This window comes from Pantherophis guttatus, chromosome 9, assembly GCF_059756535.1.
Source record: "Pantherophis guttatus breed Tessera chromosome 9, ASM5975653v1, whole genome shotgun sequence".
Classification (NCBI taxonomy): domain Eukaryota; kingdom Metazoa; phylum Chordata; class Lepidosauria; order Squamata; family Colubridae; genus Pantherophis; species Pantherophis guttatus.
The window spans coordinates 24,060,001-24,086,476 of record NC_142071.1 but is presented as its reverse complement, the minus strand read 5'-3'; the positions used below and the strand labels follow the sequence as shown (position 1 = coordinate 24,086,476).

Sequence of the window (26,476 nt, the reverse complement as noted above, 5' to 3'; positions counted from 1 at the left end):
GTGTGCGCATGCGGGCCAACCAGCTGATTGACGTGTGTGCATGCACGCTAGAACCCGGAAGTTTGGCTTTTCTGGAGCGCGATCCCTTCGTGCGCGTGGCAGTGCCGAAAACCAGCCTGTGCATGCACGCTGGCCAGCTGATAGTTGGACATGCATGCACGCTAAAACCTGGAAGTTCGGGTTTTCCAGAGTGTGGCCCTGATGAGTTCACATGCACGCACATTTCTGTGCAACTAGTGCCGAAAAGGTTCACCATCACTGGTAAAGGGTTTCTTGCCTGATCAGGGGGTTTAACTAGATGGCCTCCAAGGTCCCTTCCAACGCTATTATTCTGTTATTTTATAGATGGAGTGCAAGGCAGACTATAAAGCAGGGGTGTCCAATGTTGGCAATTTTAAGACCTATGGACTTCAACTCCTAAAATTCCCCAGGAAGCTTAAAGTCACCAAGGTTGGATGACCTTCCTAGAAAATATTCCCAGCTCTGTTTTCCAGCATTTTATTTCCGTTCTTTGCCATTGGAGCAAGAGATCGATAGAAATGCTCTGCAATGAAAGCATAATCCAAGGATGGGAGAATTGGCTCTAATCCGATTTGAAGTGTCATTTCAATTTGTGGCTCCAGATTTATTCAACTGGAAGCGAGGTTTCTATCCAGACAAATGAAACACTGACGTGGGTCCCTTCACTCCAGAAAAAAGAATTTTGTGTGTGCGCATGTATGCAAAAGATCTTTTATCATCTGGATATAAACTACGTAGACGCTCTGATCTGCCGCTTTAAATAGTCTTTTGCTTCAAATATTTTTTTTTAAATAATAATAATAAAAAACTTTGACAAATTTAAACACCCCTCCAAAGCTTTTCATATGCAGAGAGTCTTGACTCATAACCATAGCAGTGGTGGGTTTCAGCAGGTTCTGACCAGTTCTGGAGAACCGGTAGCGGAAATTTTGAGTAGTTCAGAGAACCGGTAGTAAAAATTCTGACTGGCCCCACCCCCACCTATTTTCTGCCTCCTGAGTCCCAGCTGATCAGGAGGAAATGGGGATTTTGCAGTAACCTTCCCCTGGATTGGGGAGGGAATGGGGATTTTACTATATCCTTCCCCTGCCACGCCCACCAAACCACGCCCACCAAGCCATGTCACGCCCACCAAGCCACACCCACAGAACCGGTAGTAAAAAATTTTAGAACCCACCAGTGAACCATAGTAGTTACAACAGCACTGAAAAAAGTGACTTACAATCTGTTTGCACACTTACAACTTCCCAGGGGTTACGTCATTAAACCGTCATAAATACGGCTAACATTACCCTGTGGTAAGATGGATGGCCAATAAATTTCATACATACATACATACATACATACATACATACATACAAACATACAAACATACATACATGCCAGTTGCCAAGCATCCAAGAGCTGAGATGGCGCAGTGGTTAGAGTGCAGTACTGCAGCTACTTCAGTTGACTGCTAGTTCAGCAGATCAGCGGATCAAATCTCACTGGCTCAAGGTTGACTCAGCCTTCCATCCTTCCAAGGTGGGTAAAATGAGGACCCAGATTGTTGGGGGCAATATGCCTATTTAGTATACTGTCTTTGGTGTAAGCCGCCCAGAGTCCTCGGAGAGTGGGTGACATAGAAATATGATTAATAAAATAAATAAATAAAATAAATAAATTTTGTTCATATAACCATGGAGAAACTGCAACAGTTGTATGTGTAAAAAATGGTCGTAACCCACATTTTTCAGTGCCATTGCAACTTCACCGTCACTAAAACAAATGGTTGCAAATTGAGGACTACATGGAGTGATGGTTCTCACCTCCCTTGCTTTGTCTCTTACACAATTAAGCCACTACCGTGTTTCTTCCAAAATAAGACCGGGTCTTATATTAATTTTTGCTCCAAAAGATGCATTATGGTTTATTTTCTGGTTATGTCTTATTTGGGGGGAAATACAGTACTAAATGCTCTCTGTCTGCTAATGATCTTAACTGGGGCTTATTTTGGGGGTAGGGCTTATATTACGAGCATCTTGAAAAATCATGCTAGGCCTTATTTTCCGATTGGGTCTTATTTTTGGGAAAACAGAGTATTATTATTATTATTATTATTATTATTATTATTATTATTATTATTATTATTATTATTTAAATTTGTATACCGCCCTACTCCCAAAGGACTCAGGGTGGTGAACAGCCAAATAAAATACACATAATACAAATGTTAAAAACCGTTAAAATACAATTAAATAATTGGCTCAGAGAACGAAATTTAAAACCCCCAAATTCATAAGACAAAATTTAAAATTTAGAAATTTAAATTTTTTTTAAAAAGTTTAAAAGAGAAGTTAGTAGAGAAACAGACTTTCTGGAATAACCCATGATGTACTCAATTCCCCAGATCCACAGAGCAAAGCTCGCAGAACAAAAAAAAAATTGTCCTTCGCAATGCTGTATTTATTTCTGAGAGGACAAGCCAGCTTAATCACCATTCCCATTCAAGATCCCTTCTCTTCCAAGCTGGCATTGGCCTCCCTTGTCCAACACAGCCATAATTTTGTGCAAAAACAGGCAAGAAGGTTTTGGAAAAGTAATGAACTCTGGGCTGGATCCACAGCAAGGGGGAGGGGGGGGCTTTAATTTCTCTGTTCGGAGACTGTGGCAAGGCCATCAATTATACAGCTCTGCAGCCGAAGGAGCAAAATGGACCATTTCAGACAGATTCTACCATGGGAAGGGAGAATACAATGAAATAATATACCTGAAATAAGTAAGCAATGGATGAGCACATCTGGAGGGCATTGCCATCTGGATAAAATTAGAGGGAGAGAGGGAGGAAAGAAGGAAAAAAGGAAAGAAGGAAAAAAGGAAAGAAGGAAGGAAAGGGACTGTGTAGCAACTTAGAAATAAGTGTTGTGGGAAGGGAAAGGAAAGGAAGGGAAGGGAAAGAAGGAGAGGAAGGGGAGGGGAAGGGAAGGGAGGAAAAAGCAAAGGGGAAGGAAAGGGAAGGAAAAGAAGGGGAAGGACTGTGTAAAATCTTAGAAAGAAAAGTGTTAGGAAGGAAAGGGACTGTGTAGCACCTTAGCAAGAAAAGTGTTGGGAAGAGAAGTGGGGAGGGGAAAGGAAGGGGAAGGATCTGTAGCATCTTAGAAAGAAAAGTGTTGGGATGGGGAGGGGAGGGGAAAGGAAGGGGAAGGGACTGTGTAGCATCTTGGGAAGGGAAGGGAAAGGAGGGGAGGGGAGGGGAAGAGAAGGGAGGGGAAGGGAAAGGGAAGGGAAGGGAAAGGAGGGGAGGGGAGGGGAAGAGAAGGGAGGGGAAGGGGAAGGGAAGGGACTGTGTAACATCTTAGAAAGAAAAGTGTTGGGAAGAGAAGAAAAGGGAAGGGAAGGGAAAGGAAGAGAAGGGAGGGGAAGGGGAAGGGAAGGGACTGTGTAACATCTTAGAAAGAAAAGTGTTAGGAAGGGAAGGGACTGTGTAGCATCTTAGTAAGAAAAATGTTGGGAAGAGAAGAAAAGGGAGGGGAGGGGAAAGGAAGGATAAGGGACTGTGTAGCATCTTGGGAAGGGAAGGGAAGGGAAGGGAAGGGAAGGGATGTGCGGGGGAGTCAAGATTTTACAGAACTTACAAAGATTTCCAAACACGAATAAAGATATAAATTCCTCTTCTTTTTGGAGAAAAGCTACTTGTTCCCCCACGTGTCTGATTAAAAGCATTTCAAAGATTCAGAGATAAGCAGGCTTCTCTGTTAAGTTCCTTTATTATTCTACGGCTTTCCCCTTCAATTAATTCCACTCCTCCCGAATTCCAATGTAACAAGAAATAGTTCTAAAATTAATTTTTTCTTTCTGGAATTGGAGCATGAGCAATTTGGCACAGCTTCCACTTTCTCTAATTCCGTTACCGCTTTATTACTGTACAAATTTTTCGTGGATCAAACACAGCACAGAACACACGCACAAACAAGTTGCTTGTAGGTTACTGGGATCTATGCTCTGCGGCGTTCAGGAGTGCGTACATACACAAAAAGCTCTCCGGCGGCAGTTGTATTTATATTTTTTTAATCCCCATTTCTAATCTGTATTATGTCGGACTGTGTTTATACGCGCATGCATCTTTATTCATGAGCTACGTCTTTTATTTGGGCCCATAAAATAGAGGGGCCGCTGCATATATAATTATTTCCTCTGTATGTGGAATTTTATTAATGCAGGCAACCTTGAAAATTAGATGCTTATTCTGAATGGTTGTTGGTGGGTATGTTCTGGAGCTGACGTAGGAAGTTAGCACCCACCCCTCTCCTAGGAAAATGAGATATTTTAGGAAATATTAAAAGGGCAGAATATTTCCCCTAAAAAGGGAGGCAGAAACTCAGCCCCTCCTCCACCTTTGTCAATGGGCCATGAAGTCCTGAGCCAGGCTATTCTACATAACAAAGATCTACCACCTTCAGGCAGAGCCATAGTAGAAATTGCCCAAAGCCCTTTCATTACATCATCACCCAGCAAGGCTCAACCAAGCCTGGGACAAAGACAACCTACAAAGTTATCCCTGCATGCATGGCCCCATGGGAGTCTGACAACCAGAATACAAGCTCAAATTCAAAGCCCAATGGAGGGTATAAATCTCTCTCTTTCTCTCACCCATGTGCTTTTTTGTCCAGGATTTCAAACCATGTGGTCCTGCCCACCAGTAAAAACAATTTTTCCAAACAGCCACCATGTTTCCAGTGAGTTTATCCCCACTTGGAATGGAACCCAGAAGGACATTTCTTCCAACACTGAGAAGGAAGTATTTGCTGAAGATCAGAACTCAAGATCATGGACTGGCTTCACTCCATCTGGGCTTGTAACTGCTCGTTTCCCTCAGATGGATTTACCGGTAGCCCTCGACTTCCAGCCAGTGGTGGGTTCCTCCCGGTTCGGCCCGGTTCGACCGAGTCAGTAGCGGTGACAATATGGGCTTGCAACTGCTCGTTTCCTTCAGATGGATTTACAGGTAGCCCTCGACTTCCAGCCAGTGGTAGGTTCCTCCCGGTTCGGCCGAGTCAGTAGCGCTGATGATATGGGCTTGTAACTGCTTGTTTCCCTCAGATGGATTTACAGGTAGCCCTCGACTTCCAGCCAGTGGTGGGTTCCTCCCGGTTCGGCCCGGTTCGGCTGAGTCAGTAGCGGTGATGATATGGGCTTGCAACTGCTCGTTTCCCTCAGATGGATTTACAGGTAGCCCTCGACTTCCAGCCAGTGGTAGGTTCCTCCCGGTTCGACCGAGTCAGTAGCGGTGACAATATGGGCTTGCAACTGCTCATTTCCTTCAGATGGATTTACAGGTAGCCCTCGACTTCCAGCCAGTGATGGGTTCCTCCCGGTTCGGCCCGGTTCGGCCAAGTCAGTAGCGGTGACGATATGACGTCACCGAACCGGTTCTCTTTCTTCGGGAGCTGGGCCCTCCTGCCCCACCCACATTATTCTTATCTTTTATTTGGCCCCACCCCCAATCTATTGCTGCCTCCCGAGTCCCAGCTGATCAGCTAGAAGGAAAAAAACTGTTTAAACTCTTGCCGCAGGGCTTCAAAGGGCCGCCCTACAGCTGATCAGTGTTAAAAGGCAGTGTGGTGGTAGACCAGTGTGTTCAAAAAACAAATGGGTAGATCGGAGCCTCCAAAAACAAATGGGTAGACTGGAGCCTCCAAAAACAAATGGGTAGACTGGAGCCTCCAAAAACAAATGGGTAGACTGGAGCCTCCAAAAACAAATGGGTAGACTGGAGCCTCCAAAAACAAATGGGCAGACTGGAGCCTCCAAAAACAAATGGGCAGACCGGAGCCTCCAAAAACAAATGGGTAGACCGGAGCCTCCAAAAACAAATGGGTAGACCGGAGCCTCCAAAAACAAATGGGTAGACCGGAGCCTCCAAAAACAAATGGGTAGACTGGAGCCTCCAAAAACAAATGGGTAGACCGGAGCCTCCAAAAACAAACGGGGAGACCGGAGCCTCCAAAAACAAATGGGGAGACCGGAGCCTCCAAAAACAAATGGGTAGACTGGAGCCTCCAAAAACAAATGGGTAGACTGGAGCCTCCAAAAACAAATGGGTAGACTGGAGCCTCCAAAAACAAATGGGGAGACCGGAGCCTCCAAAAACAAATGGGTAGACTGGAGCCTCCAAAAACAAATGGGTAGACCGGAGCCTCCAAAAACAAATGGGTAGACTGGAGCCTCCAAAAACAAATGGGGAGACCGGAGCCTCCAAAAACAAATGGGTAGACTGGAGCCTCCAAAAACAAATGGGTAGACTGGAGCCTCCAAAAACAAATGGGGAGACCGGAGCCTCCAAAAACAAATGGGGAGACTGGTACAGCTCTGCAAGCTGTTAAAAGCCTGGTAGACCGGTACCTCTGCTAAATCCTAAAGAATTGTCACATGACCATCAAACCACGCCCACAAAATAAGCCACACCCACAGAACCAGTAGTAAAAAAAAATAGAACCCACCCCTGGCATTCGTTTAACAACCATTTGAAGTTAACAATATCACTGGGAAAAAAAGAAGACTTATAACTACAGGCTCTCCTTGACTTTCAACACTTCGTTGAGTGCCCGTTCGATGTTACAACAGCACTGAAAAAAGTGACTTAAGACCGTTTTGCACACTTACACAACCATTGCCGCATCCTCATGGTCACATGACCAAAATTCAGATACTTGGCCACTGACTCCTGTTTATGATGGTGGCAGTGTCCTGAGGTCATAGGATCTCGTTTTGTGACCCTCTGACCAGGAAAATCAATGGGAGAAGCCAGATTCATGCAACCACCTTAACCGCAGTGATTCCCTCAATAACTGTGTCAATAACGGTCGTCAAATGGGGTAAAACTCAGGTAACAAATGTCTCACTTAGCAACTGAATTTTTTTTGGGGGGGTCAATGGTGGTCATAAGTCAAGGACTACCTGTGGGCTTTGCACTTACAATGGTCACAGCATCCCCACAGTCATGTGATCAAAATTCAGGCGCTTGGCAACTGGCAGGCGTTAATGACAGTTACGGCTTCCAGGGTCATCTGAACGCCATTTGTAATTTTCCCAGCCAGTTTCTGACAAGCAAGGTCAACAGGGAATTTAGAATAACAGAGTTGGAAGGAACCTCGGAGGTCTTCTAGTCCAACCCCCTGCTTAGGCAGGAAACCCTACACCACTTCAGACAAATGGTTGTCCAATCTCTTCTTAAAAGCTTCCAGTGTTGGAGAATTCACAACTTCTGTAGGCAAGTCGTTCCACTAATTAATTGTTCTCACTGTCAGGAAATTTCTCCTTAGTTCTAAGTTGCTTCTCTCCTTGATTAGTTTCCACCCGTTGCTTCTTGTCCTGCCCTCAGGTGCTTTGGAGGATAGCTTGACTCCCTCTTCTTTTATGGCAGCCCCTGAGATATTGGAAGACTGCTATCATGTCTTCCCTGGTCCTTCTTTTCATCAGATTAGACATACCCAGTTCCTGCAACCGTTCTTCATATGTTTTATCCTCCAGTTCCCTAATCATCTTTGTTGCTCTTCTCTGCATTCTTTCTAGAGTCTCAAAATCAGGGGTGAAATCCAGCAGATTCTGGAGAACCGGTAGCGGAAATTTTGAGTAGTTCGGAGAACCAGCAAATACCACATCTGGCTGGCCCCAGAGTGGGGTGGGAATGGAAATTTTGCAATATCCTTCCCCCAGAAATGGGGAGGGAATGGGGATTTTGCAGTATCCTTCCCATGGAGTGGGGTGGGAATGGAGATTTTGCAGTATCCTTCCCCTTCCACGCCTACCATGCCATGCCCACCAAGCCACACCACGCCCACCAAGCGATGCCCAGAGAACTGGTAGTAAAAAAATTTGGATTTCACCACTACTCAATTTTTTTTTTTACATCATGGCGACCAAAACTGAATGCAGTATTCCAAGTGTGGTCTTACCAAGGGAAAGTCAGATTAATTTAACAATTACCTAAGTCACTTGTAGTGACTCACTTAAGTACAGCAAAAGAAGTTGTAAAATTGGGTGGAACTCACTGAACAAATTCCCTACTTAGCAAAGGAAATTCTAGTCCCAACTTGGTTGGTTATAAGTCAAAGACTCCCTGTACAGTCTCTTCAGAGTTGGGCCTAATTCCAGGTTTTTTTTCCCCCTGTGAAGTGCATTTCAAGTTTCATTTACGGTCTGTAGTAGTTATCGAATTAAATATCCAACTAGGATGTTGGTTTTTAAAAAAGGGCAAGTATGTCAGTATTTCAGAGGATTTACCATTCTATCATCATTATCAATAATGTATTCTCCGACGAATGGAAATCTTTACGAGGCAATCTTCCTTTCTCACAATTAAAACTTGTCCTTGAAGGAAAAAAAAAGAAGAAGAAAAAGGGGGAAAAATACATTTAAAGATCAGGAAGGGCAAGAAGAATGGCGCAAGAGAAGCAAGTTTAAAATAAAAGAATTTATTCAAGACTTAAAAAGTTTAATAATGCAGCAGAAAATCAATATTTAATAAAGCAAATGACGGTTAAAAAAAAATAAAACGTCGAACAGTAGCTGAAGCTGGGGCTCTGTTTTCAAACATGTAACTCTGAGGCTAAATTGGCAACATGATCAGACCGTCATGAAGATGTGGCACACATTAAAAATGTGTCTCACTCATCCCAAATTAGTATGAAGTCTTCTTCTTACGTTAAAGAAAAAAGAATCACGAAGCTTCGACATCTGCTGTATAAATCATGGACAGTAAGGGACACTGGTTAGTTAATGGAATAGAAATTTATTCCATCAGAAATGTCACAATATGTTGTGTTTGGACTTATTGCAGAAGATGCAATAAGACTCAAAGTTGTGAGAATCCTAGACCACAAACTAAGTCCAAAAAGCCTAGAGAATTCTTGGAAGCACTGAAACAAATCAGCCATCGACAGGCACATAGAGATAAACAGATTAACAGATTAACAGAGTTGGAAGGGACCTTGTAGGTCATCTCGTCCAACCCCCCGCCCAAGTAGGAGATCCTACACCATTTCTGAAGAATGACAGTCCAATCTCTTCTTGAAAGTCTCAAGTGATGAAGCTCCCACAACTTCTGAAGGCAACTTCTGTTCCATTGGTTGATTGTTCTCACTGTCAGAAAGTTCCTCCTCATTTCTAAGTTGAATCTCTCCTTGTTCAGTTTCCATCCATTATTCCTTGTCTTGCCTTCAGGTGCTTTAGAAAATAGCTTGACCCCTTCCTCTTTGTGGCAGCCCCTCAAATATTGGAGGACAGCTATCGTGTCTCCCCTAGTCCTTCTCTTCACTAGACTAGCCAGGCCCAGTTCCTGCAACCATTCTTCATATGTTTTAGTCTCCAGTCTCCTAATCATCCTGGTTGCTCTTCTCTGCACTCTTTTTAGAGTCCCAATATGTTTTTTCTAGTGTGGTGAACAAAACTGGATGCAGTACTGTGGACAATAATCAAACAAGAAATGATACCCTAATCCAAAAATTACCATATATATATATATATACAGAGACCAAACCCTACTACTTTCTGGCACTGATGAGGTTACCTAGTTGGGTAATGAAAGGTCTGCAAGAAAACAGCCCTGCTGAGAGGACCACACTGTCCTTTTTAAAAGTTTGTGACATTGTTTACAACTGAAAAGTGAATATGTATGTAGTGTTAAGGAATTCACAGAGTAACCCTTGAATAGCAAGGGTGTGCACATGAAAGCGATTGAGAGTAGGTATGAATAAAACACAGTTAACACACAGATACACTGAGTTGTGTTTACTTTCAGGAAATACTAAGGCACAGTCCAATAAACAGTCCGGGTCATACACATATAAAGCAGAAGATAGCAAAACGACAGTCCAGGGATAATCCAATAACAAAGTCTTCTTACCAGTTGTCGTAGTCATTCACAATAAACAGTTCTTCTGGATTTGCAAACAGTAGCATACAGAGATATCAGAGAGCAAGAACAGCAAAGAAAAACAAACCATGTTTCTAGCTCCCTCTTAAGGAGATTGGCTACAGACTAACCAATCAGGACACAGTATGATGCAATACAGCAGTCTTAAAGCTACATTGATGGTTTCTATATTGCCAACCCAACAAGGTAGGTAATACTCATTTCCAAACATGTAGTATATAAAGACACTGTGATTTGCAAGATGAGAAGTCAGCAGCAACCTGAACTGATTTAATCGGGCCTTTTCTAACTTGTACATTTGGAGTGACCCAAGCATGAAATGTGATTGGAAGGAAAAAGAAGATGGTGTGAACTACAAGGTTAACATCATCTAGAGCAGCGATGGCTAACATTTCCAGACTGAGTGCCCAAAGCGCACTCAGTGCCCAAAGCCCGAACTCCCGAAATGCAATGCGAGCGTGCCCCTGCGCATGCGCCCCGCCCCCCTGCACGTGCACGTATCCCCCTGCAAGGGTTCTGGCCCCCCACACATGCGTAGCAGACCCAACGATCAGCTGGCCGGTGGGAAGCACACACGCATGCATAGAGGAGCTAACCTGGGGCGATGGCTCAAATGCCCGCAGAGAGGGCACTGTGCGCCACCTGTGGCATGTGTGCCATAGGTTCACCATCACTGATCTAGAGGAAACACTGCAAATCTATAACAAAGAAATGAGGATGGTAGAAAGTTGAGAGCCAGAATTGAAAAGTCCCCAAGTAGATACAGGTAGCCCTCGACTTCATTTAGTGAAAGCTCAAAGTTACAATGGCACTGAAAACAAGTGACTTATGACTGTTTTTCACACTTACGACCGTTTCAGCACCCCCCCCTTGGTCATGTGACCAAAATTTTGATGCTTTGCAGTTATTATTTATTTGTTTATTATTTTATTTTATTCAATTTGTATCCCGCCCTTCTCCTAGTGGACTCAGGGCGGTGCACAGCCAGAACTAAAACACATACCAATACAAAATTTAAAATTATTAAAAGAATTACATACTTTGGCCCAAATTTAAAACAATTCGAATTAAAACCCATTGACAAATTAAAAAGCTAAAAAACTAAAAAAGACTAAAAAAAGGGGGGGTGTTTCACGCCAGCCTGCTTGATGGAAAAGAAAAGTTTTCAGGGCACGGCGAAAGACCCAGAGATCTGATATCATTCTTATCTCCGGGGGCAAATCGTTCCAGAGGGCAGGAGCTGCCACAGAGAAGGCCCTCCCCCTGGGGGTCGCCTGGCTGACGGCACCCTGAGGAGTCTCTCTCTGTGGGAGCGTACTGGTCGGTGGGAAGCTATCGGCGGCAGAAGGCGATCCTGCAAATACCCAGGTCCCATGCCATGGAGCGCTTTAAAGGTGGTGACCAACACCTTGAAGCGCACCCGGAAGACCACTGGGAGCCAGTGCAGCTCATGCAGGAGAGGTGTCACATGGGAGCGCCCCCTCGCTCCAGTTGGTTCATATTTATGACGGTTGCCATGTCCTGGGATCAACTTTTGCGACTTTTTGACAACAAAAGTCAATGGGGAAGCCAGCTTCACTTAACGACTATGCTACCACCGTAACAACTGCAGTGATTCACTTAACAACAGTGGCAAGAAAGGTCATAAAATGAGGCAAAACTCGCTTAACAAATGTCTCAGCAGCATAAATTTTGGGCTCAGTTGTGGTCATAAGTCAAGAACTGCCTGTACTTGGCTTGACTCACTGTATTGAGCAAGAGACATGTCTCTTCCCATAAATCAGTCTGTGTAAGCCAGATCCTACTGTTTCACGCATGGTTCAATAAATTAGCTTCCTTTCCTTATTTTGTATATCTTATTTCCTATATACCTTTTATTGAAACTTTTAAACAGAAAAATAAACATGAATTCAAAATAATATAAATAAAGGAAGGAAGGAAGGAAGGAAAGAAGGAAGGAAGGAAGGGAAGGAAGGAAGAAAGAGAAAGAAAGAGAGAGAGGGAAAGAAGGAAGAGAAAGAAAGAAAGAAAGAAAGAAAGAAAGAAAGAAAGAAAGAAAGAAAGAAAGAAAGAAAGAAAGAAAGAAAGAAAAGAGAAACCAAAAGGTCAGAAAAAATAGTTGATAGAAAAGAAAGAAAGAAAGAAAGAAAGAAAGAAAGAAAGAAAGAAAGAAAGAAAAAAAGAAGGAAAGAAAGAAGAAGGAAGGAAGGAAGGGAAGGAAGGAAGGGAAGAGAAACCAAAAGAAATAGAGTTGATAAGGAAGGAAGGAAGAGAAGAGAAGAGAAGAGAAGAGAAGAGAAGAGAAGAGAAGAGAAGAGAAGAGAAGAGAAGAGAAATCAAAAGGTCAGGAAAAGAAATAGAGTTGATAGAAAAGAAATAAAGGAAAAAGTATAAAAAAGTGGCTTCACATATTTTTCACTGCAGTTATAAATGCTAATATATTTTAACCTCTCTCTCTAAAATTACATCGAATTACTCTTCTTTCTATAATCTCTCCTACCTAATCATCAAAAGCATAAATCAGAAGTTCATTTTTACAGTCCATAAGACGCTCGCAGTCGCCAAAAAAAACCGTAGATCATGTCTCTTCTCTAATCAAAGAAGTCAATTTATCCATTCCAGCATATCTAATTCCGATTTTGCTAGGGGGAGGAAAAGACTAAGCCATTTTATTGCTTGGACAAATGTGGAACCCTAGATTACCATCTTAAAAAAAAAAAAAAAAGCCATGCCATTTAGGGACAGTGCTTCTCAACTTGGCAAGTTTAAGATGAGTGGACTTCAACTTCCAGACTTTTCCAGCCAGCTTTGCTGGTTAGGGAATTTGGAATCCATACGGTACAACTTAAAATATACTAGCAGCGAATTTTGGGAGTTCAAGTCCAAATCCCTTAAAACATGCTGGCTAAGGAATTCTGGGAATTGAAGTCCACACATCTTCAAGTGTGCTAGCTGGGGAATTCTGGAGTGCACGCCCATGACAGCATGCGAGCTGGGGGATTTTGGGAGTTGAAGTCCACATCCCTTGATGCATGTTGACTAGGGAATTCTAGAAGTTGAAATCCATACATCTTAAAGCATGCTAGCTGGGGAATTCTGGGAGTCTGCACATCTTAAAGTTGCCAAAGTTGAGATACACTGATCGAAGAACTTTCAGCTGCCGCAGATACTTCACTCTGGCTCATATTTTCCCAAAAGGGGTGATTTTAAAAGTTTGTTACACCACCAACTCTCTGGTATTGGAAAGTCTAACAGATAACACAGAGTTGGAAGGGACCTTATAGGTCATCTAGTCCAACCCCTCACTCAAGCAGGAGACGCTACACCATTTCTGACAAATGGCAGTCCAATCTTTTCTTGAAAGTCTCAAGTGATGAAACTCCCACAACTTCTGAAGGCATCTTCTGTTCCATTGGTTGATTGTTCTCACTGTCAAAAAAGTTCCTCCTCATTTCTAGGTTGAATCTCTCCTTGGTTAGTTTCCATCCATTCTTCCTTGTCTGGCCTTCAGGTGCTTTGGAAAAGAGCTTGACCCCCTCCTTTCTGGGGCAGCCCCTCAAATATTGGAAGACTGCTCTCATGTCTCCCCTGGTCCTTCTCTTCATTAACTAGCCATGCCCAGTTCCTGTAACCATTCTTCATATGTTTTAGCCTCCAGGCCCCTAATCATCTTGGTTGCTCTTCTCTGCACTTTTTCTAGAGTCTCAACATCTTTTTTATAGTGTGGTGACCAAAACTGCATGCAGTACTCTAGGTGTGGTCTTACTAAGGCTTTATAGAGTGGTATTACCTCACTGGATTTTGATTGTATCCCTCTGTTAATGCAATTTTTTTAAAAATTTGATTTATATGCCGCCCTTCTCCAGAGACTCAGGGCGGCTTACAATGTGTTAAGCAACAGCCTTCATCCTTTTGTATATTTATACAAAGTCAGCTTATTGCCCCCACAATCTGAGTCCTCATTTCACCTACCTTAGAAAGGATGGAAGGCTGAGTCAACCTTGAGCCTTGGAGAGATTCGAACCAGCAGTAAATTGCAGGCAGCTGTGTTAATAACAGGGTGCGTAGACCACTGTACTATCAAGGCTCTGCAATTTAGAATTGCATTGGCTTTTTTTGGCTGTCCCTGCACACTGCTGGCTCCTACTTAACTGGTTGTCCACTAAGACTCCAAGATCCCTCTCACAGTCACTGTTATTAAGCCTGGTTTCCCCCAGTTTATATGTGTGCTTTTGGTTTTTCTTACCTAATCTAAACTCACCCCATCTAAATAGTCCATTCTTGTGTGCTTTGATTGGCAGAATGTCCTTGCAACTTTAAACTTCGGTCGTTAAACCGAATCTATTGTTGCTGATGTCCTACCAGTTATCGAAGAAAAGGCATTTGCCTCGGACTTTCCCGCCAGATGCAGGTGACAGATTAGCAATGACAACTCCGCCCTCTGGAGGCAGCCGCCGAGTGCATCTGATAAAAACAGACAACCTAACAAACTAGCCACAACTCGGGAAGTCTCTCTTGCGTCCCTCAGGTCTGTTTCCTCTGACAAAGGATGGACTGCAAGGGCAAAGAGGAAATTTACCCGTCTTTTCTTTCTTTCTTTGTTTATTGAAGGAGTTCTTTTTCCTGCTCGAACAATATTGCAGCCCAGCTTCGTATTTCAAGAAATCATTTCCTGCGTTAGATTTACGGAGGCAGGATTGTCACGTTGCTGGGACAACGGTTGATGAGGTTGTCAAGGGCTGGGGCTGCTTTATTTCTCAAAGTGGATGGATGAATTCAACGCCGTCAGATTCTCTCCCCTCTACGGCTGGAGTACCCAACACAATAGTCCTTGAGTTACAACCACGACGGAGGCCAAAATTTATGTTGCTAAGTGAAAGATTTGTTAAGGGACTTTTGGATGCTCAAGTTCAAAGAGGAAATCAGAAGAGGAAGGGGCTCACAGGAACATCAACAACAAAGATCTACTATCTTGATCTAGGCAGAACACATCTAACTAGGAAAAGCTTTGGAGAAATTTCTCTTCTCTAGAACATCAACAAACACCTCAAATTAAACCTTTCTCCCCCAATTTCTCTGGGAACTTCCTAGTTTTAACAGATTGAGTTGGAAGGGATCTTATAGGTCATCTAATCCAACTTCCCCACTCAAGCAGGAGACCCTTTACCATTTCTGACAAATGGCTGTCCAATCTTTTCTTGAAAGTCTCAAGTGATGAAGCTCCCAAAACTTCCAAAGGCAAGTTGTTCCATTGGTTGATTGTTCTCACTGTCAGAAAGTTCCTCCTCATTTCTAGATTGAATCTCTCCTTAGTTAGTTTCCATCCATTGTTCCTTGTCTGGCCTTCGGGTGTTTTGGAAAACAGATTGACCCCTTCCTCTCTGTGTCAGCCTCTCAAATATTGGAAGACTGCTATCCTGTCTCCCCTGGTCCTTCTCTTCACTAGACTAGCCATGCCCAGTTCATGTAACTGTTCTCCATATGTTTTAGTTTTCAGCAAGTGTGTAGGATTTCAGAGTTTCCTTCTCTTTACCTGAGCCACAAGAGTTGTGTTATGGGAGCAGACAGGTAATTAACTATCAAACAATGGCCAGGATTTAAGAGATTAACTGGGGCACAGAAGGAATGGGAAATCTCATTTGGACCAGACAAAAGTGGCGAGGAGTGATTAGTTGCTTCAGCACAAAAGAAAGGACCAGATAGCCTCAAGAAGCTGATAAGAAGCCGAAAAGCCAAATATCTCTCAAATTCTTCTACTACTTCTGCTTTTTTAAAAAAAAAAGAAAAAGAAAGAAAAAGAAAAACCCTTTTCTTCCTTGCATCTTGAACTCGGATTCCATCGTTTTTCTATCATGCAAATGCTCGTGTCTAAGTGAGATTAAGCGCAGGGGTTCTTCACAAAGTCCATTTTCATCAGCCCTGAGATAAGGTGGACTTTTCTTAATCTCTTCTACAAGATGAGAATATTTTGCAGCACAGGACAAATACAAATCTCATTTGGCCTCTTCCGTTTCTTATTTTCGAATACATCCATCTGAGAGAAAGGCCGACTTTGCAAAACTTTTAAATATATACCGTATATGCTCGGATAGAAGCCCATCTGTGGGTAAGAGAACCCCTAAGTTTTTAACCAAACGATTGTGAAATATACCTACAAATAGACAAGCCCTGAATTTTTTTGGTATGTTTTAATTTTCACAATTGGCTTATCTGTGAGTAGTCAACAATACATTTTTTCATGCTAAGGTTCTCCTCACACATATGTGCTAGTTGTTCCCGACTCTAGGGGGCGGTGCTCATCTCCGTTTCAAAGCCGAAGAGCCAGCGCTGTCCAAAGACATCTCTGTGGTCATGTGGCCGGCATGATTCAACGCCAAAGGCGCACGGAACGCTGTTACCTTCCCACCAAAGGTGGTCCCTATTTTTCTACTTGCATTTTTTACCTGCTTTCGAACTGCTAGGTTGGCAGAAGCTGGGACAAGGAACGGGAGCTCACCCTGTTACACAGCACTAGGGATTTGAACTGCTGAACTGCCGACCTTTTGATCGACAAGCTCAGTATCTTAGCCACTGAGCCACCACATCCCACTTTTTCATGGTAGTTTTGTTAAAAATTCATGGGTCAGTTTATCCAGGGATAGGTTATCCATGAGTACATAATCAAGTCAAATCTTTAATATTCCTGGATATTTCTTGAGAGTTTTTAATTTGTTCTGGTCTTTGACTGTAATAAATATTGACTTGACTTGAGAATATACATGGGCTTTATGGACACTTAAAAATAAAATAAGGCAAGGAACTGTTGTATGTCAGGACTCCCAAGTGCTCCACCTTGAATCAGATTTTAAACTGAAGTAGCAATTACTACAGTAAGCTAATTTTGGGGTACTTTGCTTCTTCTCCATGCCCAGAATTGCATACTATTTAGCTTGAATAAATGCCTGGAGAAGCTGAACATGCTGTGTTGGCGTTTTGATTAGCCCTTAATGAAGGAATTGTCCATTGGTAAATTGTTTGTTTTGTTTTTTTCATCTGAAGGAGTTTGTGCTTTTCTAAGGAATATAAAAGGGATGCGGTGGCTCAGTGGCTAAGATGCTGAGCTTGTCGATCGAAAGGTCAGCAGTTCAGCGGTTTGAATCCCTAGTGATGCATAACGGGGTGAGCTCCTGTTACTTGTCCCAGCTTCTGCCAACCGAGCAGTTCGAAAGCACATAAAAATGCAAGTAGAAAAATAGGGACCACCTTTGGTGGGAAGGGAACAGGGTTCCATGCGCCTTTGGCATGTAGTCATATAGGTCACATGACCACAGAGATGTCTTCTGACAGCGCTGGCTCTTCGGCTTTGAAACGGAGATGAGCACCGCCCTCTAGAGTCGGGAACGACTAGCACATATGTGCGAGGGGAACCTTTACCTTTAAGAAATATATAGAGTTTTGTCCTTGTCTTCCGCTCTATCACCATACTTTTTCTCTGAGGTTCTTGTACACAAACTCAAGTGATCTCCACTTATCGGAGGTCAGCTCACCTATTGATCAACCATCAGCTCTACTTTCTTGTTATTTATCAGTAATCTATAGCTGAACACTTTGATCCTAGTGAAATCAATATGTGTAATGGGTTGTGAGAATAACCTTGGGAGACAGGAGGAAGAACTTAGACAATAAACAAAATCTGAATACAAGAGAGGGGTGGGGGATGGAGAAAGCATTTCAGAAGGGGACTCTTCCTCGTTTTCTGTATAAAGGTAGAGGAGGGGGATGGACAGATCCCTAGAGGGCATTTTGATGAATATCTAGTCACATCAGTGGCTGTTATAAATGATAAAGCTTCACAGGCTAACAAATAGTAAATCTAAGAGATAAGGATGAGTTGAGATGTCACACACTTCATGCTCTAATATTTGCTCACTGGGAAACTGATAGAAGTAGATTGGGTCTACTTCTGCAAGACACTTTTAATTCTTCTGCCTCTAACAAGCTCACTTCGGACTGTGGCAACTAACTGAGTTTATGTAACACCGCTGCTTTATGGAAGAGTATAGCTCTTAAGATCACTGCTATATCTTCATTTCAAGGATGTGACCATAAGCTAAACAATTTTGCTCTTCAGAATGCAACAGTCTACTTTCCCTTGAATTGTTCACACACCCACCCACACACAAATGGGCACAGAGTATATAATTTTTCGTTGTAGATGTTAAGCATAGAAATATCTCAAATTGCTCTGGCTCTTTGCACAAGTGGCTGAGTTTGTACAATCAATTTAACATGGGCTTTTTTTTAAAAAAAAAAGTAATCCATTGAACATTACCTGAACCATAAACTATTCAAATAGATTGGATTTACACAATACTTTAAGCCATTAACAGCAACAACAACAAAAAGCCAGCTAAAACTAACCAAATACAGCACTTCATATGCTACTAGCCTGCAACATAGTTGGGTAAGGATGTTGGACAAAGCAACCGATATCAGAGAACAGTGTGGCAGTAGGCACATAACCATCATGTAGAAAATCCCTAATTCAATCCTAGGCAAGACTGGAGGAAGGTTTACTACTGTACATCTTGGGGGAAAAAAAAATCCATTGCCATTGTTGTGCAGTTGAATTAAATGAATCTCGTTATAACTTTGTAAGAATCTTCCGCAACGGTGTTCACCAATACTGACCCTTTCCTTGACTTTATGCCACAAAGCCATTTAGGTAGCCAAAACACAAGGAAAAAAAAAATTATGCAAACATCTTATGCAGTCCTATAATTCCCCATCTTGTTCCTGAGCATTGTAAGAGACGACCAAGCTAAGCCCGAGGGAAGGGTCAAGCATATCATTAGTCTTGAGCCGTGGTGTCGCAGGGGTTACAATGCAGTATTGCAGGGTAATTCTGCCCGCTGTTGAACCTGACTGGCTCAAGGTTCAGTGGTGGGTTGCTCCCGGTTCTGTCCGGTTCTTGAGAACTGGTAGTAAAAGTGGTGGGAGGCTCCGCCCACCTGCCCAGATGTCATAATGGACGATCTGTGCATGCACAGAAGCTTCTGCGCGCACACTCCCATTGCGAACCGGTAGTAAAGGTAAATAGAACCCACCCCTGTCAAGGCTGACTCCGCCTTCCATCCTTCTGAGGTTGGTAAAATGAGGACCCAAATTTTGGGAGGCTATATGTGAAATTATAAACCGCTTAGACCAGGGGTGTCAAACTCAAGACCTGGGGGCCAGATCCTGATCATGGGGTCCTTAGATCTGGCCTGCAGTGCCGCCCTGAAAACAGCGAAGGACCGGATTGCAATGCCTCTGCCAGCGAAAACAGAGCTTGGGAGGACTGCAGGAGGCTGTTGCAGCCAAAAACAAAGCTCAGGAGACCGTTTTCGCTGGCAGAGCATTTGGTCCACCACAGGCACCCCCAACATGAGTGATGCCGAATTGGCCATGTCCACCCTGGCCACACCTAGCCCGGCCCCCTGAGGTCAAACATAACGTGGATGTGGCCCTCAATGAAATCGAGTTTGACACCCTTGGCTTAGACAGTGTTGTAAAGCACTGTAGAGCAGTATATAAGTCTAAGTGCTATTGCTTGGCGCCCACAAGAGATCTACATCCATCCCACCTTGAATTCCGCTGACTCTTATCTACCGCCAATTGACTTTGACTGTTAGTAGTTCAGATTCTTGTAGAAAATATTAGTGCACAATAAATCCAGAGGTGGGTTCTAAATTTATTTACTACCGGTTCTGTGGGCGTCAGGGTGGATAAAAATCAATGATTTAAAAAAAAAATCAGATTTTTTTGATTTAAATCGGATTTTTTTTTATTTTTATCGAATTTATTTTAATAAAAAACTTTTGGGGTAAAAATCTATCGTAAGATAGTTTTCTATTTAAGATACATAAATAATTTAGTTTATTCAGCATGAAATGGAGCTTAGTTATGTAGCATGAGGCTGTATATTCTGCAACACTGGGACTATCGGTGAGTCAACAGTGGGTCAAAGGAGTAGCAGAGATAACAGTCGCTCTTTAAAAATTATGATTTAAATCGAGTTGATTTAAATCAAGCCTTTTTACTAGTGATTTAAATCATGATTCAAATTGTGATTTAAATCAACTCGGTTTAAATCAAATCCACCCTGGTGGGCGTGGCTTATTTTGTGGGTGTGGTTTGATAGCCATGTTACAATTCTTTAGGATTTAGCAGAGGTACTGGTCTACCGGGCTTTTAACTGCTTGCAGAGCTGTACCGGTCTACCCATTTGTTTTTGGAGTGCACTGGTCTACCACCACACTGCCTTTTACCGCTGATCAGCTGTAGGGCGGCCCTTTGAAGTGCGGCGGCAAGAGTTTAAACAGTTTTTTGCCGCTCTGCCACTACAGAGAGCATCGGAAACCCCTTTCAGGCAGCTTGGCCTCAATTGCCAATCTACCACCACCGAATGGTTTAACAAGGAGTGGATTGGTTCCAGCCGATCTGTTGGGAGGCTTCTTTGCTTCTCAATTTAAAGCTACGGTGTCTTGTTTTTTTCTTTTTCTCTTCTTTGTCAAGTAAGCCCTGATTTTTTTCCTTCTAGCCAATCAGCTGGGACTCGGGAGGCAGAGAAATAGATTGGGGGCGGGGCCAGGCAGAGGTGGTATTTACCGGTTCTCCGAACTACTCAAAATTTCCACTACCGGTTCGCAAGAACCGGGGAGAACCGGTAGCAACCCACCATTGAATAAATCTGTATTCATTTGAACCTCTTTGCTTCCTGATTTATCGCATCTGACAAGCATTCAAGGAAGCTCAGGAGTGTCAAAATTCCAGCCTCACGATGAAGGCCAAACCACCAACCAATAACAAATCTGTGTGAATAACTGTGTAAAAATAACAATAAAATGTGTCACCCCCGCTGGTCACCGGCTGAAATAGACATCATTTTCTCCTAATCCCCTGCAGTATGAAGTGGTTGTGTGCTCTGTTATTGTTTGACAGCTATTAAAGGAAAGTAGGTACATTTGATAGCACTAAAACGTCTGTTGTGTTTGTGACTCCGCAACCCCCTTAAATTCAAGGGGGGGGGGGAAAGATAGTGCCTTCCCTGCTTATGGTGCCCATGAATGGGGTGGAAAAAGGGGGAGAAAAATAGCATCTCCCCTTAAATATATTTTCACTGAGGAATCATGCAGGGAACAGCCGGTTATTTCATCCACAACAGATGGTGAGGTATATTTTCGGAACCAAGAAAGATTATTATCAGACAATTATGTTCCCCCACCCCTACATCTTTCACTGAAAAGACAAATATCACTTTGTAAATATCACTACCAGATATTGCAAAGCAAAGAGATAAAGCAGCACAGCTATTACAATGAATTTGAGGATGACGTTTATGTATTGTTTTGGAAACGGAACAGGGTTCCTGCAGGCTCATTTTTATATTCTTCTGCAGAATATTTAAGGGCATGCTTTTCCCCACTTTGAGTTCTGATGCCATGGACACTATCTTAAATCTTTATTAAAGGTAAAAGGAAAAGTTTTCCCCTGTCTAGTCATGTCAGACTCTTGGGGGTGTTGCTTATCTCAGTTTCGTAGCTGAGGGAGCCAATGTTGTCCAAATATCACTTCTGTGGTCATGTGGCCAGCATGGCTATACACCAAAGTGCACAGAATACTGTTATCTTCCCACCAAAGTGGTACCCATTTCTCTGCTTGCATTTGCATGCTTTGGAACTGCTAGGTTGGCAGGAGATGAAGCAAGGACAGGAGCTCACCCCATCACACAGTGCTTGAGTCTCAAACTGTGAAACTTCCAGTTGACAAACCTAGCATCTTAACTCCTAGGCCACTGCGCCCCCTCTAACAATCCGCAATTTGACACGTGTTTCTGATGCAAATTTCACGTTAAAAAGTTTGGCTGTGATGTTACCACTCTAATGGCAGAAAGCGAAGAGGAACTAAAGAGCCTCTTGATGCAGGTGAAGAAGGAGAGTGCAAAAGTTGGCTTGAAACTCAACATTAAGAAAACAAAGATCATGGCATCCGGCCCTTTCAATTCCTGGCAAATAGATGGGGAAGAAAGGGAGCTAGTGACAGATTTTATTTTCCTGGGCTCCAAGATCACCGCAGATGGGGAGTACAGCCAAGAAATTAAAAGACGTTTGCTCCTGGGGAGGAAAGCTATGGCAAATCTAGACAGCATACTAAAAAGCAGAGACATCACCCTGCCAACAAAGGTGCATATAGTCAAGGCTATGGTTTTCCCAGTTGCAATGTATGGCTGTGAAAGTTGAACCATAAGGAAGGCTGAGCGCTAAAGAATGGAGGCCATTGAACTCTGGTGCTGGAGAAGACTCCTGTGAGTCCCTTGGACTGCAAGGCGATCCAACCGGTCAGTCCTAGAGGAGATCAACCCTGACTGCTCTTTAGAAGGCCAGATCCTGAAGAGGAAACTCAAATGCTTTGGCCACCTAATGAGAAGGAAGGACTCACTGGAGAAGAGCCTAATGCTGGGAAAGATTGCGGGCAAAAGAAGAAGGGGACGACAGAGAATGAGGTGCCTGGATGGAGTCACTGAAGCAGTCGGTGTGAGCTTAAATGGTCTCCAGGGGATGGTAGAGGACAGGAAGGCCTGGAGGAATGTTGTCCATGGGGTCGCGATGGGTCGGACACAACTTCGCAACTAACAACAACAACATAAATCCTGGGACTGTACTAAAGACTAGTTTAGTGTGGTGGAATGTAGTCTGGATTCCCAGTAGGGACGGGCTGCATTTCAGAGGATCAAGAGACAGCAAAGTTTAGACAGTTTGTCTGGGAGGAAAAGGATCGTGACAGTTTTTCACTAGACATTTTCAGAGTGCATCTCTAATGATGCAGGTAGTTGCTTCCATTCGGCAACATTTCTCTCCATAGACAAAGAACAATAAATAAAACTGTCTTTCCGGTCTTTGTAGCCTGAAATTTATTCATCCATCTGTTATTGAACACAGCGCAATTAGATAAGTTGTGGCGGCACCAGAGACAACAGTTTGCAAATGCCTGGAAGATTTGTGAACTCTGCCATTAAAACAAAACCAAAAAAATAATAATGTTATTTTAGTAAATTAAATAGTTATGATTTTTTTTTTTTTTGGTTCCACGGTTATTGTTGTTTTCAGTCTGTTTCAGAGATGGCCACAATTTATATACACGACTTTGAAAGCCGCGAACAAACATACCTTTCTTAGATATTACAATATTCTGAATGCTCCCAATTCCAATTACCTTCAAAGTCAAGCGACAGCAACTTTCTGTCTAGATAACTAGTTACCCTCCTCCTTCACAGAACGAGACCTTGAAGTACCTTCCACTGACAGAACGTGTTGCTCTCTTGAGGAAACCGTATATCTTCCTTCCACAATTATTCACGAAGAGAAGAAGCCGAAATAATAAAACACTAAAACAACAAACAGAGAGGCAGGATTGATTTTAAATACCAGAGGTTCAGAAAGGATGGGTAAGTAATTACTACTCTCCAGCTTCCATGATTATAGCTTTGATTTTTTTTTAATGTGATCAGCTTTGATGCATGAATGGGAACAGACGCCATAAATTTGAAAGATAACAGAAAATGCCAAGATTGGAAACACATCCGTTAGTTGTTTCATGAGTAAAGAGATGTATATGCTCCGAGGAGAAAATTTGCTCTATTTTTTAACACATCCGTTAGTTGTTTCATGAGCAAAGAGATGTATATACTCCGAGGAGAAAATTTGCTCTGTTTTTTTTTTTTCTTGATTGCTTTAAGAGGAAGGTGTCCTCAAACACGACAAGCCCTCTGACGTGAACTCAAAAGATTCCTTTATTAGGAATGCCAGCAACCCAGGCAAAAAGTTTATCTTGCAGGCTAACAAGTCCGTCCGGCAGAAAGACGAATAGTTGTCTGCCACACCTATTCATTAATACATTAATTAAACATTAATACAATTGAGCGAGTCCAGAGATATTTCACGAGAAGAGTCCTCCACTTCTCTGTTCACAACAGAATCCCTTATGCCACCAGGCTTGAAATTTTGGGCTTGGACAACCTAGATAGAACTATGCCACCTATGATCTGACCTAAGCGTAGTCCAAAAAAATTATCTGCTACAATGTCCTACTTGTCAATGACTACTTCAGCTTCAACCGCAACAATATACGAGAAACACAATAGATTCAAACTTAAGGTAAACTGCTCCAAACTCGATTGCGGAAAATACGACTTCAGCAACAGAGTGGCCAATGCCCGGAATGCACTACCTGACTCTGTTGTTACATCCTCAAACCCAGTGGTGAAATGTAAAATTTGTTACTACCAGTTCTGTGGGCGTGGCTTGGTGGGGGTGGGTGGGTAATATGACTGAGTGGGCGTGGCCAACTTTTTTTTTTTTAACTTTTAAAACCATTTTTTCTACAACCTCTTCAGCTGAAGAGGTTGTAAAAAAATGCTTTTAAAGCCTCTGACGATCCCAGCTGACTTGCCTGATCGGCAGAGGCTTTTTTTTCTTTTTAAAAACATTTTTTCTATAACCTCTTCAGCCAAAGAGGTTGTAGAAAAAATGCTTTTAAAAATAAAAAAAAAATGCCTCTGATGATTGCACGGCTCAGCTGGGCAATGGGGGGGGGGCAGGGATTTTTGCTAGCGGTTCTCCGAGCTGTCAAAAGACAGGAATGGTTCCTCAGGAGGAGGTCTCCTCGAGAGTAAGGCTTGGGGCTAATTGGCCACTCCCTTAGCCTATTTAAAAAAGAACACAGCTTGCAACAAGCTGCAGGAAACAACTTTAGTTCGCTAATCATCGCGTTGGGATTTCTCTGCAAACTTGATTCTGGGCTTTTTGCCAACTCCAGTAAGACTCTATCATATCTATGGAATTCTGGCAGGCTGTTAAGAACACTTATTAACAGCCGACATTTGCTAAAACTGCGTTATTTGAGTAAACTTAAGTTTTGTTCAGAGTTTGTGTGTGCTGTGTTCTTTGGGATCCGTAGCTGGGGCAGAACGCTCCCTCCCTCCCTCCCTCCCTCCCTTCCTTCCTTCCTTCCTTCCTTCCTTCCTTCCTTTCTTCCTCCCTCCCTCCCTCCCTCCCTCCCAGTGTTAGAATGCAGTATTGCAGGCAAACTCTGTCCACAGCCTAGAGTTTGATCCTGATGGGGCTCAAGATTGTCTCAGCCTTCCATCCTTCTATTGCTATTGCTATCCTGGGTTTAAATTCTGTGTGGAGTTGCACTATGATGTTCATGCATGTGCCACCATAATGGGAACCTCCACTGCTAATGTTCAGGAAGTCAAGGTAACCCAAGGCTACAAATTGGAGGTTGGGGAATGCATGTAACTGTGAGACCCTTGGTAATTCACCCCTTATCTAGAAGAGAAAAAAAAAGGTGGAACTAAGAAAAGATTGGGGGAGCCTAAGCAAGGTGCTCACAGGACAAAGGATAGCTAGATTCACAATAGTGCAGTGAATATATATATATATTTTACAGCAAGAGGCCTGTTCATTTATTGTTTAGAGCTGTGGTGGCCCAGTGGTTAGAGTGCGGTACTGTAGGGTAATTCTGCTGCCTGCCGGCTGCCTGGAATTTGGCAGTTCGAATCTCACCAGGCTCAAGGTTGACTCAGCCTTCCATCCTTCCGAGGTGGGTCAAATGAGGACCCGGATTGTTGGGGGCAAAAGGCTGACTCTGTAAACAGCTTAGAGAGGGCTTTAAAAACCACTGTGAAGCGGTATATAAGTCTTAAGTGTTAGTGCTATTAGGGAATAGTGGTTGCACAGTGATTAGAATGCAGTATTGCAAGCTAATCCTGCCCGCACCCTGGAGTTCAATCCTGATGGGCTCAAGGTTGACTCAGCCTTCCATCCTTCCGAGGTGGGTCAAATGAGGACTCAGATTGTTGGGTGACTCTGTAAACCGCTTAGAGAGGGCTGTAAAAGCACTGTGAAGCGGTATATAAGTCTAAGTGCTAGTGCTATTGGTGGATAACAGCCATGGGAACATCACGGCATAATGCAATTGAGCCAGGACCTGAAATTTCAGCCTCCCTCTTTTTTTCTCCATTGTAAAAAAATCCAGATCTAAAACAGCTGTGAGAGTTTTAGTTTTGCATAGCTACTTCTTGGCTCCCTGACTCTGGGATGCTATCCCCGAGCTCTGATTTTTGGGTTGCTCTGGAGCCATTAAAAAAAAAAAAAAGGAGTTCTAAGATTGTCTGGACTATTGTAACGCTCTCTACATGGGGCTCCCCTTGAGGTGCACTCGGAGCCTCCAACTGGCGCAGAGTGCGGCCGCGCGGGTGGTTATGGGAGCGACGTGGAATTCCCATGGAACACCTCTCCTGCGCGAGCTGCACTGGCTCCCGGTGGTCTTCCGAGTGCACTTCAAGGTTCTGGTTATCACCTTTAAAGCGCTCCATGGCTTAGGACCTGGTTATCTACGGGACCGCCTGCTACCACCAATAGCCTCCCACAGGCCAGTACGTTCCCATAGAGAGGAGCTCCTCCGGGTGCCGTCGGCCAAACAATGTCGACTGGCGGCCCCCAGGGGGAGAGCCTTCTC

At 43.3% G+C, this 26,476-nt stretch overlaps 1 protein-coding gene across 9 annotated transcripts in view; it reads right to left on the bottom strand.

Moving 5' to 3' along the window:
• Positions 1 to 26,476, bottom strand: part of NTM (neurotrimin) — a 1,048,866-nt gene that overhangs the window by 162,575 nt on the left and 859,815 nt on the right. The window lies entirely within an intron of this gene.